The following is a 20,412-nucleotide window of genomic DNA, read 5'->3' as shown; positions in this document are numbered from 1 at the left end:
GCCGGACGCCTCGCTCTCAAGCCTGCCGGACGCTTCGCTCTCAAGCCTGCCGGACGCTTCGCTCTCAAGCCTGCCGGACGCAACGCTCTCAAGCCTGCCGGACGCAACGCTCTCAAGCCTGCCGGACGCACCGCTCTCAAGCTCGCCGGACGCAACGCTCTCAAGCTCGCCTGGTGCAACGCTCTCAAGCTCGCCGGACGCAACGCTCTCAAGCTCGCCTGGTGCAACGCTCTCAAGCTCGCCGGACGCAACGCTCTCAAGCTCGCCTGGTGCAACGCTCTCAAGCTCGCCTGGTGCAACGCTCTCAAGCTCGCCTGGTGCAACGCTCTCAAGCTCTCCTGTTGCAACGCTCTCAAGCTCGCCTGTTGCAACGCTCTCAAGCTCGCCCTGGACGCGATGGACAAGATGGCTGCTTTGCCAGTGCCTACGGGCAAGATGGCCGCCCCTTCAGTGCTCACGGAGGTATGGGGCGTTCCAGCCATTGAGTCCGCTCCAGAACTCGCTTCAGCCAGTGAGTTTGCTCCAGAGACCGCTCCAGTTGGTGAGCCATCGCCTCACTCCTCGCCCTGCCGTTGCCACCCGAGCTTCCAGCCCTGCCGGCACCACCCGAGCTTCCAGCCCTGCCGGCGCCTCTCAAACTCCTTGCGCTGCCAGCGCCATTCAGGCGTCTTGCCCTGCCGGCTTCACCCACACGCCTGGCCCTGCCGGCGCCACCCGAACTCCTTGCCCACGAACCTGCGACGGGCCCCGCTGAAATCCCCAAGAACTTTTTGGGGGGGGGGCAGTATACCTAGGGGTGGGGAGCTGAGGGGTGGGGAGGTGGTGGGTGGGGAGCCGGTGGGTGGGGAGCCGGTGGGTGGGGAGCCGGTGGGTGGGGACCCTGCCCAGCCACTGCTGTCAGGGCCATTTATGGACTGTAGCCCACTAGGGCCATTTATGGACTCATTGCTGTGGCTGCCCAAGCCACCTGACCTGCCGTGGTTGCCCGAGCCACCTGACCTGCCGTGGTTGCCCGAGCCACCTGACCTGCCGTGGTTGCCCGAGCCACCAGACCTGCCGTGGCCGCCCGAGCCACCCGATCTGCCGTGGCCGCCCGAACCACCCAACCTGCTGTTGTTGCCTGAACCACCCGACCTACCGTGGCTGCCCAGGCCATCTGATCCGCCATGGCTTCCTGACCCGCCGTGGCCGCCCGAGGCCCCTGACCCGCCGTGGCTGCTTGAGTTCCTGGACCTGCCCTGGAGACCTCCATACCCGCCTGCACATCCAGTATCTCCTGCCTGTAGGTCTCCAGGGCACCCACCCCCCCTCCCCAGTTGTGCCATCTACGGCGCGAGGACGCGCCTTCCGGGAGGGGGACATTATGTCACGATCACCATCTGTTCCTGTCAGTTCCCGGACTACACTTCCCACAATCCTCCCTGCCAGTCACATGTTCACTCTACACCAATCACCTGTCGCCACATACAGCCATGCACACACTCCTCACTAATCACTACACCCAGCCACGGCAAATGGATCTCCGCCTGAGTCCCGCTTCGTTACACATGATAGCATATCAAACACTGGTAACAGTTTATTTTACAGTGTCCTTGTTACACTTACATGTAGTTACTATAGTACTAACTAATTATCTATAATTACATGCAACTAACCCTAAAAAAACCCTAATCCTTACCCTATATTAAGTACATAGGTAATTAATTTTACTCAGTACACTGTATGCTTTAAAGATACAATGCTCTAAAGAAAAATTGGGACAATGAAGTATATGGAATGGAATGCACCAAATGTAAAATGTAAAAACATATTTAGAACTTGTAAAACAAAGATTTAAAATAAAGATTTTCAGTGTTGGAACTACCACTGTGTCAAAGCTCTTTTTGATACTTTTGGTTCGACTAAGTCCGTCTGTGACAGTACGACACATCACAGCTGTGAGAATGTAAACATTTTGCTTGTTCCTCCGCTGGAGGGAAAAGCAGGAGAATCCCCTTTCATGTATGGCTTCCAACAGTGATTCCTCTGTTAACAATCAGTGATCAAAAATACCCGACGACGAGCTGATGGAACTTCTGAAATCTCATTTTGACACATAAGAAAAACATTTCAGTAGGCCAGATCCGCCTTCCATATCTTATTTTTGTCAGCTCTGGTTGATGTTGTTTACTCTCAAGGCTGCGTTTTGACTGTGACATCCGAAATAAGCTGCATCCCCAGTCTGCTGGCGTTACTTGTTGCTGATAAAGCAGGCATGGTAAGAACAGTAATTCAAAGAGGTGTGTGAAGATGACGTAAAACAAATTCTGGGAATGGAGCCTCTTCCAAGCCTCCCTGCAGGCAGATAAGTAAGGAAAGAGAGGATGCAGCTGGCTCCATACAAATGCACAAAAATGGCTACCTGCAATTGTCTCAAATGACTAATTTAGGTATCATTCTCTCATATTGCTGGGCAAAAATTATAACTTTGTACTTGATTATAAACTCTTTCTGTGTACAGTATACAATGCCATTCAAATGTTTGGGGCCAGTAATATTTTTTAAATGTTTTTGACAGAAGTAATACAGTTAACAATTTAAAATAACTGTTAAAATACTAAGATATTAGACTATCTATCTATCTATCTATCTATCTATCTATCTATCTATACAGTGGATATTAAAAGGAAAAATCAAATTTATCAACAGTGACTTGACCAACAAAGCATTAAAAAAAAATGTGCATGTTAACCTACAACGCAAAATATATTTGTGTCTTTTTGAACAAATTGAAAGAACTGACAATGTAACAAAAAAAAAATTCTCAATGCGCATCAATGGCACTGAGTAAGATCTAATAATTATCTCTCTCTTGGTGCATATCTCTATCATTGCAGGATTATGAATTTGGAAGCAGGCAAAAAAATAAATAAATAAAAAAATTACGGCAGCCCACTTGAATTTAATCACGCACACGACAGCATAAACAGCTTACATTTCTCATTAACCTAGGTGCGTCTCTAATCAGGGGAATACTTAAACAAACAAGGCCAACAGTTAGAGATGCAGCAATGATGCATATTCAGAAAATGTTAATATGAAGGCCCATAATACTGCAATATTCAGCACAAGGGTCACAACATTTACTCCACTGAATATTTTTAAGAGAAAAATATTCCACTCCACTTACTTACAAATATTCCACTCCAAATACTCCACTTTTTTTAAGAGAAAAAGGGCCTTTATTTTGAAGGTGTTGCTCTGGCTGTAGATACTTATGTATTGACTTTCTTTATGTGGTTTTACAAGTATGTATAACTGGACTATCATTATTAGATGTCACAAGTTGAAGAAAAACTTCTGAAGCATCCAAACAACAAACTGATTACATGCAATGTCAAAAATCACATTGAGCATGTGTTTCAGTAAAATGGCGTCAAAAAGACTGGAACTAATGGTCTGGAATGCAGTCACCTTCTAAGATGATTAAAATATCAATTAAGCATGACATCAACACCAAGGACAGTGAAGGAAAAGGTTATTTGATATAGTACTGCAACATGAACAGGTCATATTGAACAGGTCACATTTTCAAATGTTGGTTTCAATGTATCCCACCTCATAAAATAATACAAAAATTTCTTCCTGTGATGATGTATTTCTTACTGAAACAGGAAGTGGAGGCGCATATTCAATGGCTCATTCCTTAAAAAAAAAAAAAAAGACCATTAAACTTTAGTGTCACAGTCATGAACTCATTACTTTCTAGAAAGTTGTAGGGCATGGGGATTCTTATTTTTAAAAAGCATCTGATTAGACAGAAATCAGTGTAGTGCAGGATGAGTCATCAATATTTTTTATCTGTTTTCCTGGAAAAAAGGTGTCAATTTTAAACACATATCTACTAAAAAATCTGTACAGAGTAAATCATCAAGGTGAGTGTTGAAAAAAAACAAAACGATTTTAATTATTTTATTTTATTCTTTTCAGTTATGCCTTGTTTTTTAATGTAGGCCTTGGTCATCATTATGTTTTTCATCATAAAATTCCTTCTTGCATTTAGAGCCATCAGTGGTTTCCAAATGAAATCCGATTCACTGATTGGTTGTACTTTCCCAATAGTAACAATTAAAGCAATTCACACAACCATAAAGTGCAGCCCCCTTCAGACAGCACAGTTGCTAGGTAACATCTCTGTCCATCCGTAAAGAAGTACAAAAGGATATATAAATGTATGAGACATTCTAGAAAGTGACAATTGCAGACTGATTTTTTTCTGCCACTTTTTTCCAAAAGATACATACTTTCCTAGTTAGAAACAATATAGCTATTTACATTTTTACATGTAACATGTAATGGCCACCTCTTTATCTAATATTATCATTTATACCTTTACAAACACATCCATAATCCTTGGCAAGGCCACTGAGGCAGTAGAAGATTAGTAGTAGCATGTAAATGACACTTAATCTCTACAATATTCCTCCCAAAAGCATCATTATCCAAGTAGCATGTACAAACGTTTGTAAATTAACAGGCGCATCAAACCACTTGTAAGTCCATTACATGCAACTTGATGGATCTTTCTCTTTGCTTTCACAGTTAATCAGAGACAAAAGCACATTGCTGATCACTGCAAAGTAAATGAACACTATATCCTAGAGTAAATGTGTAAAAATAACCCTCCTCCTCATCTTATACGTTCAAATCAGCACACTAAAAAATGGTGCTATATACAGAGGTACTAAAAGTGTTTCTTTGGCTCTTAATCATATGGGAACCAAATCTTGGCGCTTCAGTGGTTCTTCACCGGTTCTTTGGGATGACTGATGTGCTATATAGCACCGCTACCGTATACAGAACCGGTTAATAACCTGTATGGTTCTTCAGCGGTTCTTCAGTGGTTCTTTTGGGTGGTTAAGGTGCTATATACACCACTGCTGTACAAAGAACCTGTTAAGCCCTTTAAAGGTTCTTTATGAGCCAAAGTACCACTGTTGGTGCTGTTTAACACCATTTTTGTTGAAGAAATAAAATGCAATATGGCACCTCTTATGGGTACCACATAGCACCATTTGACAAAGGTGCTGTAGAGCACCTTTAAAGATATGGTGCTACATAGCACCAAAAGTGGCTCCCCTATGATTACGAGCCAAGAACCACTTTTAGTGCTATATAGCACCTTTTTTTTTTAGATTGAAGTCTGGAGCATGGCAGTCACATATTGCATGATGCATAATTACAGTCAAAAGTAGTTATTGCAAAATGCTTAGACTCGAAACCAAATAATGTTTTAGGGCTATTATATTTAAATTACTAATTGAATTATTTAAATATTCCTTATTTATAAGAAATGTTCCTTAAAATAATGAGCAGTCTACCTTCTAGTTTGGGGAAAAGCAGCTGCACCAATGTAACAGCAGTAAACTGTGCTCACCTGATCTCATCTGATCTCTGTTAGTATATGTGGTGTGTCCTCCTGGGAAATTCATATTTATGAGTTGGGAAGTTTTTATGATGATGCCAGATGTGTTAAAGTCACTCTGGTTAGAGTACCTTTTCTACAAAATAAATAAATAAATAAATCAGCAAAAATGTTATGCCTCTATTTCTAAAAAAAATTACACTCTAAAAAACACTGGGTTAAAACCAACCCAATTTGGATCATTTGCATGATAATTCCTTTATTTTTGATTATATTTTACAGTATAGCATATTTTATATAGTTTTTAATACATATTCCCTACATTTAAGCTTGTTTAACAAATATTAGAAGAAAAAATGAAAGGTGCCATCGAATGTTTTTTTACAAGATGTAATATAAGTCAAAGATGTCCCCTAAAGTGTATGTGAAGTTTCAGCTCAAAATACCCCATAGATTTTTTTTAATTAATTTTTAATTAATTAAGATTTTTTAACTGCCTATTTTGGGGCATCATTAAATATGAGCCAATTTATGCTGCGGCCCCTTTAATTCTCGTGCTCTCCACGGAGTTCGCGTATGCCTTAAACAGTGCATAAACAAAGTTTACACTGCTAATATAACCCTCAAATGGATCTTTACAAAGTGTTCGTCATGCATGCGGTGTGCATGCATCGGATTACGTGAGTTGTGTTTATGAATTATACAGACTGCAAGTGTTTAAAAATTAAAATAGCGACGGCTCTTGTCTCCGTGAATACAATTATTTAACTATGCCAAGATAAATTCAATTTTTAATTCAAGGGCACCTTTAAACATTTAGAAGTAACTCAAGTGTAATCGACCAGTATCTGTTGTCTTGTTTCCACCGTAACCGTACTGGATCTCGTGCCGGAGATGGCTCGCGCTCAGACCGCCACCCTGCGTTTCACTCGTAGCCGAAAAATGTTGTGACTGACTCCATTAACCCATCCAGAAATAATCAGTGTACAATTCTGAGAACATATTTTAACATCCTAAGTATTTATATTCTGTATATTTTTTAATAAAATCATAAAATGTTATGCACGGCATCAGGCGTTTCCATCACATGAAAAGACTGTTGCGACACTCGTTTAGGTGACTCATATCGCACCCCTCTTTGTTGCTTTGCATAAAATAAAACAATATACACAACAATAATGATTTTTTAAATAAAATAAAACATATATATATATACACAAACTTGTATTTTACCAAAGACATGCACCAATTTGACAGAGTTGCACTGCTCTCTCCTGAAGGTCTCAAAAAGCCTGTGATAAATAACACAAAAACTACCCAAACACTGGAAACTTTTTTTTTTTTTTTTTTTTAACCAGCTTCGCATTGCTACAATGGTTGTATATAAATGAACAATGTCTACACTTTGCCAGCATTACCTGCACACAGCATTACCTGTACATGTTTGTAAACATTCTGTTGATTTTTAACCAGCTTTGTATTGCTACAATGTCAGTAGTATATGTAAATTAACATTTTTTTTCTGTGCTACCAGCACCCAGACATCCCCATTTATTTGGTGCAAAACCAACCTGATCTCACGGAAAGAGTAACTATATTACAAGGTGGCGATTTTTATGAATTGTACAATTATTATAAAATTATTAAGCATAAAAGTCCAACCCCCTAAACATACCCGTCACTGAGGCGTAAAATCATTTGAAAACATACAAATTCATTCAAACTAGCCTTCCATAAGAGTGTTTTGCGCAAAACGCATAATTTTGCACACTTTTGACTGGGTTTTTGTTAAAACTACAGATCGAACTTCTGCATTTTTGTATTCCCACCCATGGATCGACAGAAGGGCGGCGCCAAAATCAAAAGTGTCTTATGCGTTGAAGTTTTTGGCAAAAAACATTCATATTACCACGACAGTGTTGCCAAATCCACGTTTTTTCGCCACAGAATTGGGACACTTTTACACTGTTGCAGTGGGTTGGTTTTTAGTCCGCAGGTTGAAGCGACTATGAAGTTCTGGCCATGATTGTGAGGGTTTTGAATTGCAATTGGGCTGGTTTTGTTACGAAAACCTGGCAACCCTGTCCACTGCCAGCGGTGAATTCCCCTTTAAGTAAACATGCTACGTTAACATTATGCCTATGTTACGGTGCAGTAAGACAGAGAGAGGGAACTCTACAAGAGTTGAGGAATCGAACAGACTGGGACAGTGAGGCCCAAGAGACCCCTCTAATTACAGTGGAGAACAGCCAAGTAGACGCAATGCAAATGTCCTTCAGACAATTACGCACTGCCGACGCTAGCATTCTCAAATCTTTCCTGATGCTCATCATCATTCTAACTTCTCAACACATAATTAGAAATGAGCAGCCCGGAGCCGAAAGCATCCGGGCTCATGCATTCAGTGCATCCTAGCTCGGCTGCCCCCTCGTAGCCTACTTTATCAAACCGTACCCTGCGTTCAGTGGGCAGACACTGTAAATAGAAAATGAGCCCCACTATTGACCTTCCTCATTTAATATAGCTCACAGAAAGACACAGCGGATGTGTTTTAATTACCCTGCCCTCTGATTACACATTATCATCTTGGGCAGCTGTTATTGCAACGTGATGGAGTTACAGGCTAATGCAATTTGTTGGAGCATCACAAATGCGGTATCAAGAAGAAATGAAGATGTGCGATTTGGCATTCGGTTGCAAATTATGTTACGAGGGGCAGGAAAATGATTAGGCCAAGTCTTCATGTAGATGACATTTAAATTGTGGTTTCCAAGTAAAATCGTATCTGGAGAAATTGTAAAGTTCACTGCTGTATTTAGGTAAACATTGTTGTTGAGAGTGCTGATAATGCCTCATAATGTAATAGCCATATTAAAAAGACTTGTAATTGTAATTAGCCCTGGTTGTTCCTTGTGGCTATGGAAACTAATTTCCCCTAGGCATGCCTCTGTATGTAAACTAGAGGAGTATGTAATATGGAGCTTATTATTATGAAACAATACAGTGCTAATCGAAGGTTGTTATCTTCTAGGCATTGCGGGGTTAATGGACTCAGTATGTTTTAATGGAAGATATGTGCAGATCAAAATTGTGGAAAACCACATGAGCATTTATAATGTTTCCTATCAAATTTGTCTAAAGCAATATGTGTCTTCTCAATGGACCCCTTTCACATTTCCAGGTTTGGATGCGGAAGAATAGCAGAGGAAACTGCACAGCTGCTGTATAGAGGTACAATGGGAGACCATTGCAAATATTATTGCAGCGTTGTCCAACAGCAAAATAAAAATAAAAAAATATCAATGTTTCTACAATTTTACAAAAGAAGAAAAAATTAAGGGCATGATTGTGGCAGAAGAGTGCTGAATTTACCATGACATTCTGTCACTAACAGTTGTATATAGTATAGATGAAGGCTATAACCATGTTCTCAAATGCATTAAACATTTACATATATATTCTTATGACAATGCAATTAAGCATGTTTTGCTTAAAGGTGATAAAGAGGATCTTTTCGTCGACTGAGAAACCAAAGACTGTTACTGAGTTTTTGAAATGAACGCACGCGTAAGAACAACCCCCCCTCCTTTCGAGGGAACGCCTCCCAAAACTTGTGCACGAGTATTGGAACACGAGTGTTTTCCACCGGAATTCGCTGTATCGTGTTAGTGGATTCATTATGTCAGACTCACCGCAGGTAACTCATAATCTGCAGTTGTTACTCCTGTCTCCGGACAAAAACATTGCATGCGGCGCCTGTGGAGAGCGGAAAGTTACTGGAGCGTGCAGCCGTGGTCGTCTCTCACAAGGAACGTCATGGCAGTGATTGACAAGCCAGAGGGCCAATCGTTTACACAATGATCGCGTAAACGATTGGCTGATGTTTTTAAGGCCCTACCTCGTGCACAGATGATGTATATTAATATTATTACTTTCAGTGCATCTAATAAATAGTCTTTTATCAGTTAGTAAAGACAGTTTCGAGTAATATTGCTAAAATGTATAAAACAAAACATCCTCTTTAGCACCTTTAATTATTAGTGATGTCAGTTTGTCAAATGCATCATCATATACAATCATCTCTCATTAAAATGCATTTTCAAATATATTTCAAATATATTTATTTTGATGTTTACATTGATTCTGAATGAGTTTGAGGCTGTGCTCCGTGGCTAATGGCTAATGCTACACTGTTGGAGAGATTTATAAAGAATGAAGTTGTGTTTATGCATTATACAGACTGCAAGTGATTAAAAATGAAAATAGCGACGGCTCTTGTCTCCGTGAATACAGTAAGAAACGATGGTAACTTTAACCACATTTAACAGTACATTAGCAACATGCTAATGAAACATTTAAAAAGACAATTTACAAATATCACTAAAAATATCATGTTATCATGAATCATGTCAGTTATTATTGCTCCTTCTGCCATTTTTTGCTATTGTCCTTGCTTGCTTACCTAGTCTGTTGATTCAGCTGTGCACATCCAGACGTTCTGCCCTTGTGTAATGCCTTTCATAATGTTGGGAACATGAGCTGGCATATGCAAATATTGGGGGCGTACACCCCGACTGTTAAGTAACAGTTGGTGTCATGTTGAGATTCGGCTGTTCTTCGGAGGTCTTTTAAACAAATGATATTTATATAAGAAGGAGGAAACAATGGAGTTTGAGACTCACGGTATGTCATTTCTATGTACTGAACTCTTGTTATTTAACTATGCCGAGGTAAATTCAATTTTTAAATCTAGGGCACCTTTAAATAGGGATATTTGTTTGTGATACATCAATTCACTTCAGAAGGCCTTTATTAACCCCCCGGAGCCGCATGGAGTACGTTTTATGATCGATGGATGCACTTTTTTCTTCAAAATCACATCCTCCAATCACTCCCATTATAAAGCTTGGAAGAGCCAGGATATTTTTAATATGACTCTGATAGTGTTTGGCTGAAAGAAGAAAGTCATATACACCTAGGATGGCTTGAGGGTGAGTAAATTATGAGGTAATTTTAATTTTTGGGTGAACTGTCCTTATAAGTACCTATCAGCCTGCGCCATCTACAGTTTCACATTGTACATTTACAGTACTTGCCCAGCTCCACAGGAATTCATCACATCATGTCACAGAAACCTTAATAATTCAGAATCTACCTCTTTAAAGTGCCAATAGAAAATTTAAGTTTTGCCATCTGATCTGCACTTAGAAAAGTGAAATGTACCGAACACTCATTTAGCATGCATGTCATACTGCCACCAAGTGCACCACACAAAAAGAGAATGTGTGTTCCTGAATGATTGTAGGGGCCATAATTATGATATTATTCAGAAAGACCCTGTTCCCAAAACCCCTGCTTTTCAACAGGCCTGGCATGTCAGCGTTGCTTTCATTGTGCGCTGCACGGACTGAGGTAAATGGACCCTGGGAGTCAAAAAATGGCCTTTGCCTAAAAAGAACACCTTAATAACGCTATCAGAAAGACTAGCTGAAAACTTTTCAAACTGAAGTCACATCAAAGAGTTTGAGAAAGCGCTCCCGAATTGCTGGGGTCTGGAACCCAGGGAAGGGAGGATTTATTATGAAGACCTGCTGTAAACTGGGGATGAAAAGCAGTGTGTGTAAGAGGAAGTAGATCTTTTGAAGCCGGGCCCAGTGGTGGAGTCTGTTCAGCAAAGCATGCAACTGTTGATTTTCAAACTCACCCGAGACGCATCTGCAGATTTCAGGTGTTGATTCATAACCAGAAATTTGAGTTTCAGTGTCATACTCTCACTCATACTAATACTCTTTAAGGCTGACAACAAAGAACCTACCTTTTATTTTCTTCCCCTTGCCCTTTATTTCAATTCTAAGCAGGCTAAAAATCACAGAAAGAGAGGGTTTTTTGTGTCCCTGCGGTATGTTTGCCTGCAGTCATGCTTTTAAGTATCAAGACATGCTGACGTGCGCGACCCCCCACTATACATTACTGTCATCAGACCCTTTGAAGCACTTTCTTTCCCTGCAGCTTTGACTTCATTTATAATTTCAAACACTCTATGGAAACAGCGGAGAGAACCGGGTGCAAACGACTGTCATGCTGCGTGGCTTTTTTCCCGCCCATTCGGCATGTGTGCACATGTTCTAGCTAAGGGGGCTCTGAGAAATAATTCAGCATATTTCTGTGTAAAGTGCTAAGACAAACCCTCTGGCCTTATTTTTTGTGCCTCTTTCTTTCAGTGTTGGCTATCGTTTAATAGGAATTTCAGCAGGGGTGTGCAATTAAGACCATAGGCAATCAGGCACTTATCTTTTTGCACTCTTACCCTAATTGTGACTCAGCTAGTTGATGCACAATAACACTGACTGCTACCTGAGGAACTCAGCTTCGATATTATCTGATCTTTGAAAATGCAGTCACTCCCATTTTGTGAGTAAAAAGTACAGTAATAATGTGTGTATAAACACAGTATATAGGGAGCATTTAAATATTGTGTTGGACAGTAGGGGGCCAAGTCAAAAAGTTTGAAAACCACTGTTATATTAAGTAGCACAATTATTTTCAACATTGTTATGTTCCTTGAGCACAATGCTTGAAGTGGAAAAATTTAAGTGGTGGTACTCCTGATGCTCAGATCAAACTGCGTTCCTGAAGAAGGGAGGGCGGGGCGGGCTTCCGTATATGCAACGTGTCGGAAGTGCCGGTATGCAAGGAAAACTGACGGTACGCTAAAGGTAAAAATAGAGAAGTGCCAGTATTGCATGCCCATTTCAAGCACTGCTTGAGCAGCAAATAAGCATATTAGAATGATCATGTGACAACTGAAAACTGGAATAATTTTGCATACATAAGTAATGGAGGCCATAGTAAGACTTCGGAGCGGATCGAGTAGGACTGGATACATTTGGTGCCGTGACCCGGATGGGGGTGAGGTTTAAGAGGGTGAGTGTAATGGAGGCCATCTAGTACGAGCTGTGCTAGTAAACCTCACTCCCTTGGCCTCAAGTGCCACACTGGCGACTGACACTACAGACTGCAGTCTTTAGTGTCCTTGTTAGTGTGCCCGTCTTCCATTCTGGAGACGCCGGTTTGAATCCCACTCAGAGCGAGTAGAATAAGACCGGTTACATATTACATATAAGTTCTAGAGCAGTGGTTCCCAACCACATTCCTGGAGGCCCCCCAACACTGCATATTTTGTATCTCTCCTTAGTTTGACACACCCATTTCAGGTCTTGGAGTCTCTACTAATGAGCTGATTATCTGAATCAGGTGTGTTTGATTTAGGAGGCATGGAAAACATGCTGTGCTGGGGAGCCTCCAGGAATGTGGTTGGGAACCCCTGTTCTAGGGCAACCTAGCAACCACACAGCAACATGCTAAAACCATTCAGTACACCATAGAAATACCCTGGCAGCCAACCAAAAAACCATAGCATCATGGCAGCGAGTTCTACAGTAGCCAGCACTAATCACACTTCCTTCAAAAAATATAAAAATCTATTTTTTATGCTTTCACACTAATAGTGAGCATAGACAGGACAGCTTGGAAGTCCCACAGTCATTTTAGAGAGAAGCACACATTTGCATCTCCCAAATTTTGGCAGAGGATCCAAACTCCCACTGGGCTTAATTTAAGCATCTCAGGTATTTATATTACGAGCTGAAAAAATGAAAGGAGTGAATGAAGCTGTTGAAAATGTCAAACATTATTCAAAATAATGCAGTATTTAGCACATATCTGCAGCTGAACGCCAACATCACGTCCACGAGATGTAAAAAATAACTACAACCAGATGCTGTTTGCACTAAATACCCTCTTTTCAATTTGTGCTGCTATGGCAACCATCTGTGAATAAGTCCTCTCTCTTTAACCTATTCTCTTCTTTTGTGCATGTGCTTTTTTGGCGGCTTCCCCATGTTGTTTTTCCTCTTCATCCACTCAACATGTGTCTTCTAAAGGGAAGTACTGGCAGTTGCAGCCCTGCTATTCCCCACTGTATCATTAAACATGCCTGCAGTGGTGCCGAGTCTGTCGACAGTCTGACAACTGTCTCTCCAGCCAAGCATCGCCTGGCTTATGAGCACAAACAAAGACTTTCTTTGGCAAATTTTGCCTGGCAATTACCTAAAACAGCATGGGATTTGACATGATTAATTCAGTTGGTGTAAACATTTCATTACGATGCTAACAGGTGGATAAACAGATGTGGTTTGGTATAGCATGGCTTGTCGTTCCTTGTGTGAAAGCAAGATGTGAGAAGACATCAATAAAATATATTTTTCTTACATACCCTTTAGTGAAAAGAGATAAATTTTGGGTGAAGAATAACCACATGCTCAAGCTTTTTAAATTTCATGACTTTTGGAATTGGGATGCTGTTTGTTTTTGCAGCAGAACCTCCGACGGGATTTGACAAGTTTAAGAAAAGACCCAAAAAGAATCCCTCTTCAATATTTAGGTCAATAGCTTGGGTTGGTGCTGAAGATGGAATATGAGATCAAATTTCCTCTTCTGTTACTGCAACATGCAAACAACTGGCATATGCAAGGGCGCAAAAAGGGGTATACAGGATATTTGATGAGTGCACACCACACAAAAGTTCCAAAATAATATATATTTATTGAGGACTAAAGATAACTAAAAGTAAAACATTTTTTTAGAATTTATCTTCTTTTTTTATGTAATTTTTACCCCAACTATATGCCTGTAGCTTAACGAAATGAAAACTCATTTAAATGCTGTTGCAGTGCTCTGTTTTCTGTTGGACACCAAAGAAAAATTAAGAATTCCATTTCAATTACAGTATTTTAGAGAAATATCTCAGATAACAAAGCAGAATATACAGCTGAGCTCAAAGAATTGAATCATCTTTCATTTGAACACAATGTCATGAATCTTGCAAACTTTCGCAAATAATTAGCAATAATTTATTCTCAGAAGTGCTCATTATAACTGCTGAACATAGAAAATAGGGATGCATTGGTGTAAAATAAATAAATAAACATTTTTTTCCATGTCATTTTAATATTAATATTATTGATGTAATTTTTTACATTTTAATTTATTTTATAAGCCATTTATTGTTTAATGTAAAAATTATATATTATTTTGTATATAAAAAATAAAATAACATTAAAATCTAAAATCAATCAATAATTTCTATAGTGTTATGTACAAGTGAATGTATTATTTGATCTTTTAGTATTCTTTTAGTATCTTTTAGTAGTGTATAATGCCATGAACCTTGCAAACTTTGGCAAATCCAGCAATACTATTGTTCTTCAAAATAGTTAGTGTTTTTTGAGGCAGCTTGCATCGTCACTACGTTGAATACACACAAAGTAGTAGTAGTCGTCGTCGTCTTGTTTATTAGAAGCAGAGACCATTCTTTGTTAGAAGTAAGAAGAAATCTCATTGCCTACTGGCTACTCTCTGCTGTCTCAGACGACGACATCTTTGTCTTGTGTCGGCCAGACGGCCACCATAGCTTCTCCGAAAAGGAGGGGTGAGCGCCATTGGTTGCAGTTCGCAACCTCACTGCTAGATGCTGCTAAAATTTACACATTGCACCTTTAAAGGTTCTTCTAATGTAAAAAATAAATAAATAAAATAAATGAGGGAAATAAGCATGATGATAGATTACCAATATGGTACCAAAATATTGTGCATCCTTACTTAAAACAACTGACATAAAGTAAATGGCATCACTCAAATTTCTTGATTTTTTTTTTTTAAAAACTCATGGTAACATATACTTATATATGTATATGTATATATATATATATATATATATATATATATATATATATATATATATATATATATATATATATATATAACATATCCATACTACATTCCAGTAGCTATAAGTAACTTTGCAATTACATGTCAACTACCAGTTGTAGTTAGTAGTTAAAGGTGCTAAAGAGGATGTTTTGTTTTATAAATTTTTGGCAATATTACTTGAAACTGTCTTTACTAACTGATAAAAGACACTGAAAGTAATAATATTAATATAAATAATCATCTGTGCACGAGGTAGGGCCTTAAAAACATCAGCCAATCGTTTACGCGATCATCGTGTAAACGATTGGCCCTCTGGCTTGTTAATCACTGCCATTACGTTCCTTTTGAGAGACGAGCACGGCTGCGCGCTCCAGTAACTTTCCACACTCTACAGGCGCCGCATAATGACATAATGATCCACTAACACGACACAGCGAATTCCGGTGGTAAACACTCGTGTTCCAATACTCGTGCACGAGTTTTAGGAGGCGTTCCTTTGAAATGAGCTGTGAAGGAGGGGGGTTGTTCTTATGCATGCGTTCATTTAAAAAACTCAGTAACAGTCTTTGGATTCTCAGTCGACGAAAAAATCCTCTCTATCACCTTTAATTAGTAGACTGTCTGCCTAGTATCTGCTTACATTTTTATGATGCTCCCCAACAGACATTCTACTGACTATAAGTGACTTTGCAGCTACATGTCAACTTATTCTACTAAACCATACCCTAACACCTAACCCTAACCTACAATCTAATAATATAATGACTGTTAGTTGATGTGTAGTTGATGTGTAGTTACTTACAGTTAGTAGACTGTCTAAAGTGGACCACTGGAATAAATTGTAACCAAACTCACTAATGTTTCAAAAATTGATTTGTTGGAAGGGCAATGTTGGTGTAACATGCAACAACTGGGCATAGTCGTGTCAGGGCATATGAGAGACGGATGCATGTGAATCAGTTTACTTAACATCGATATAGTCAGTGACCTGTTCAACGGTGACAGAAAAACTTGGATGAAGAGGAATGGATACAATAGGAGATAGTGAAACAAAATAGGAAGGACAGCTGTGAATGGTAGTGACGTGAATTAGTCTGGCCCTCAGGGTCAACGCTGTTGCACTGCAGGTGAATTTCAACCAATTCTGCATTCAAAATAGCCTTGCAACTGTGCACCTCTCTGACACCATTAGAAAAACATATTCCCTCAACACTGACCTTTGGACAATTCCAGCAATAAAAAGACACACAAAAAAAATAGCTAAAAATATCTAGATTACTTTGGTGTTTTATGCCTGTGTTGAGATGTATGCTGATTCCATTAAAAAGACTATGGTGCACTATAACTGTGCACTAATGAACCAAATATAGTACACTCTTAAAAATAAAGGTTCCAAAAGGGGATTTTCACAGTGATACCATAAAATAACCATTTATGGTTCCTCAAAGAACCTTTCAATAACCAGTTCTTATAAGAACAGAATGGAAAGTTTCCATTGATGTTAATGTTTCTTCATGGAACCATCAATGCCAATAAAGAACCTTTATTTTAAGAGTAATTTTATCATCTCTACACTGGTTGCCTATTAAGTTCTGTATCGATTGCAAAGTTACTCCTTACTTAAGGTCCTAAATGATTTAGCTCCTGTGCATTTAACCTGTTAGCATTCCACTACATACACATACCTTTCAAAAGAGACCAAAACCATGCATATACTCCAAATGGTTCAAGAACAGCATGCAACTTTTGCATGCATGCAAACCAATGTTATATTGTTCTACAATCCATCACGCTCTTTAAGGTCACAAAACTTCCACTTAAATTCACATTATTTAAGAAATAGCCGCAAAGGCTAAATTACTACTCATATAGTTCACTTTATCTGATGAATTAAAATTGTGGGGTAATGCAGCACTGTTTTGGTCAAAACAATCATATTAAAATACATTTGAGTGAGTTGTTATAACGCGACTGTGAGTTTGCTTGGCGGCTGGTGTGAGACACTTGTTGCACATTGCAGTAAGCTAGATCGATATTAGAATTTCAAATTAATAAAAGCTGGATGACTTGTGATGCTGTGTTAGCCAATAGACAAAATAGTGTTGTCTCTGAGGCATGTACAAACAAATAAAACAAAAATGTTGTGCCTTTAACGTGCTCATTGTTTTTGCTTAAGTGAATACATGACATTTAGCTAACTGCATGATCTGTGTCATCTTAGAACTGTACATTTCTACAATATGGACATTACTTTGACACAGTCACCTGACAACAGATTATTCTTTATTGTAAGATAGAGACAGGCTTTTTCTGTAAAGCTGCTTTGAAACAAAATGATATGTATTGTGAAAAGCGCTATACAAACCAATGTGAATTGAACTGAATTGAATTAAATACACCATTAAGAATTTATATATATCCTGTTTAGAACACTGACAATCTGTAATAATATCCACATTTACAACTGCAAAACTTTTGGCCATGCAAGCAATATGAAATAGAAAATGGTTAAATAGATGAATATGCATGCATACATTCAAGACTTTTACAGATCCATTAGATGTGGAGAGGCACTTTACAGCAGTAGCACCTGTTCTGTATGAGCACAGAAAAAGCTTTTGTCACTTATGGAAAATAGCATATGTTATTGTACAGCAGCCTAGCTCTGAGATCCACAGAACACAATGGTATCTTTCTACACAATGAGTAATTTCAAATGGTTTGAAGTCGCCAAAAACACATTACATACAACAAAAGTCTATCTAACAGTCTGCCATATATGCAGTTTACAAAGAATAGCACTTTCAAATGCGTTGAGCTTATAAATCAACCCTACTTAATATTATACTGTTCTAATCCGTTTATCAATCAGCTTTAATTGCTAGCAGGTCACATTTGTGATGGCCAGCTGTCTATGCATAAGCCTGAGTATCGGTGAATATCCAGAAACATGCACAAATGGGGCAAAAGAATTGGAGACTAACAACAAAAAGATGTTTTTCCATGAACATGTCCACTCTGTGTATGTATTTTAGAGGAGATTAGTTGTTTTTGTTTTAGCTGTTTTAGCTACTGTAACTTCCACCACATTTAGCCACTGAATTTGACTGCTGCCATCCAACTACATGTTCAAGCCCACCCACAAAAGCAAACCTAAACACACAAAATGAATCACACGCAGAGAACATTTCAGATCAGCTATTTTTCTTTTCCAGATTCCTTTTTGCTGCCTACAGAACCTGTAGCTGTCACAGTGACCGGTGTGTTTTCTCAGGAGACCTAATTCAGTGATATCTCTGAGAGGTATTCAAAAACAAACAATATTGCTTACAGCACCTATAACAGTCAGTGACAGGCATCTCTGTCAGACATCCAGTTTTTGCTCATAATTCAGTGTTGTGAGACACATCAAATAATGTGCAGAAAGGCTGGACAGCTCCACAATGCATTCTCTTACATAACACCCCCATTAAAGCATTATATATATATATATATATATATATATATATATATATATATATATATATATATATATCAGCTGCAATTATGGAATGTGCAAATATGCATAAAACCCACTCCCTAAGCATCTTATTTAAATTAATTACTAAATCTCATTGATTCTATGTTTAAAAAAGAAGTATACAGCTAAATGATCAGCAGAGTTACAGGTCCAGAACACATTCTAGCTAATGGACAAGCCAACAGGCCAGAAAATCAAGGTTAAAGTTTACAGTGTGATGACACCATTGATTATTTGCGAAGTGAGTAAAATAACAATCTCAAACTCGAACAGCCTCTCTGCCTTCAGCTAATTGAAACGCACAAGGCCGCTTGAGCTCCTGTTGTAGTGCATATTAAACAGAAGCAGGTGTGGTGCTACAGATGAGTTAATGCAGGATGAAACGTGCAATTTATTTTAGAGTCAGTCATAAAAACCCTCATTGTTTTGTGTTTTTAAATTATTTAGTATGATGCTTGTCTTTTATTTTTCCACCATTTTGTTTACTTGCCTGTAGCAAAAAGATGTGATTTTGAAGTTATCTCCAGGAAGAATAAAAAGTTTTAAAGGAACAGTGCACACGGAAATTAAAATTCCTGGGTGAGTCATTATCACTGTTTATGTACTCGCTGTCATGATGTTCCAAACCTGTGTTAAACCTAGCAGACGGTTGGTTGGTGTGGTGTTTGTTATACGATTTTTTTTTATAATGATTTATAACAGAATTAATTTTAAGTTGATATTCTCATCCTGGTGCACTAATGAGAGAAGCATATGATTCATGCACTAATCATTCTTTGAGTAAACTGTCCAGTTCAAGAGAGATTTTGTAAGAAATTTTCTAAGGATATTCTTGTGTTTTACCAAAGAAACAATTATATGGGTTTTAAATGATGTGGGGGTGAGTAAATGACAGAAATGTCATTTTTTGGGTGAACTGTTACTTTAAAGTAGAGATGAATGTTTAGTGTGAGAGCACATGGTGAATTGTACTGACAGACCCTGAGGTATGTAGGACATGCCACATTTGTCCCTAGATGGGAAGAGAGTATGAAGAGAGTGCAAAAAGCACAAAGCAAATGCTCCAGAATATGCCAAGTAAAAAAAAAAAAAAAAGGGAGCTAGATTCCCAGTGTGGAGCTCATTATCAGGTTATCTCGTAATTACAGCGTCTTACATCACCTTGTGTTGAAAGAAGGGTTTTAAGATGTGTATTCATGCTCATTGGTGTTAGAATATGACAAAATTGCACTGAATACAATATAACTGCTTTTAAAAGCTGATATTATGTGCCATGATACTGTAATCAATCCTTTCAGCAACTGCAAGATTTTTTAATGTTTACAAATAGGTCTCTTGTGTTCACCAAAGCTGCATTTTTTGTATCGAAAATACAATAAAAACAGAAATATTGTGAAATATTATTAGAATTTAAAATAACTGTTTTCTACATTGATTTATTGTAAAATGTAATTTATTCCTGTGATGCAAAGCTGAATTTTCAGCAAGTCTTCAGTGTCACATGATCCTTCAAATATCAGTCTAATATATTCATTCGGTGCTCAAGAAACATTCATTATTATTATTAATGTTGAAAAAAGTTGTGCTGCTTAATATTTGGTGGAAACCATGATAAATAATTTAAAAATCTTTTGTAATGTTTTAAATGTCACATTCGATCAATTTATTGCACCATGCTTAACAGAAATATGCACTTAAAAACAAAATATCTTCTGAT

The sequence above is a fragment of the Chanodichthys erythropterus genome, chromosome 10 (genome assembly GCF_024489055.1).
Source record: "Chanodichthys erythropterus isolate Z2021 chromosome 10, ASM2448905v1, whole genome shotgun sequence".
Taxonomy (NCBI): domain Eukaryota; kingdom Metazoa; phylum Chordata; class Actinopteri; order Cypriniformes; family Xenocyprididae; genus Chanodichthys; species Chanodichthys erythropterus.
The sequence above is the reverse complement of the archived record's forward strand: the minus strand, read 5'-3'. Positions refer to the sequence as shown.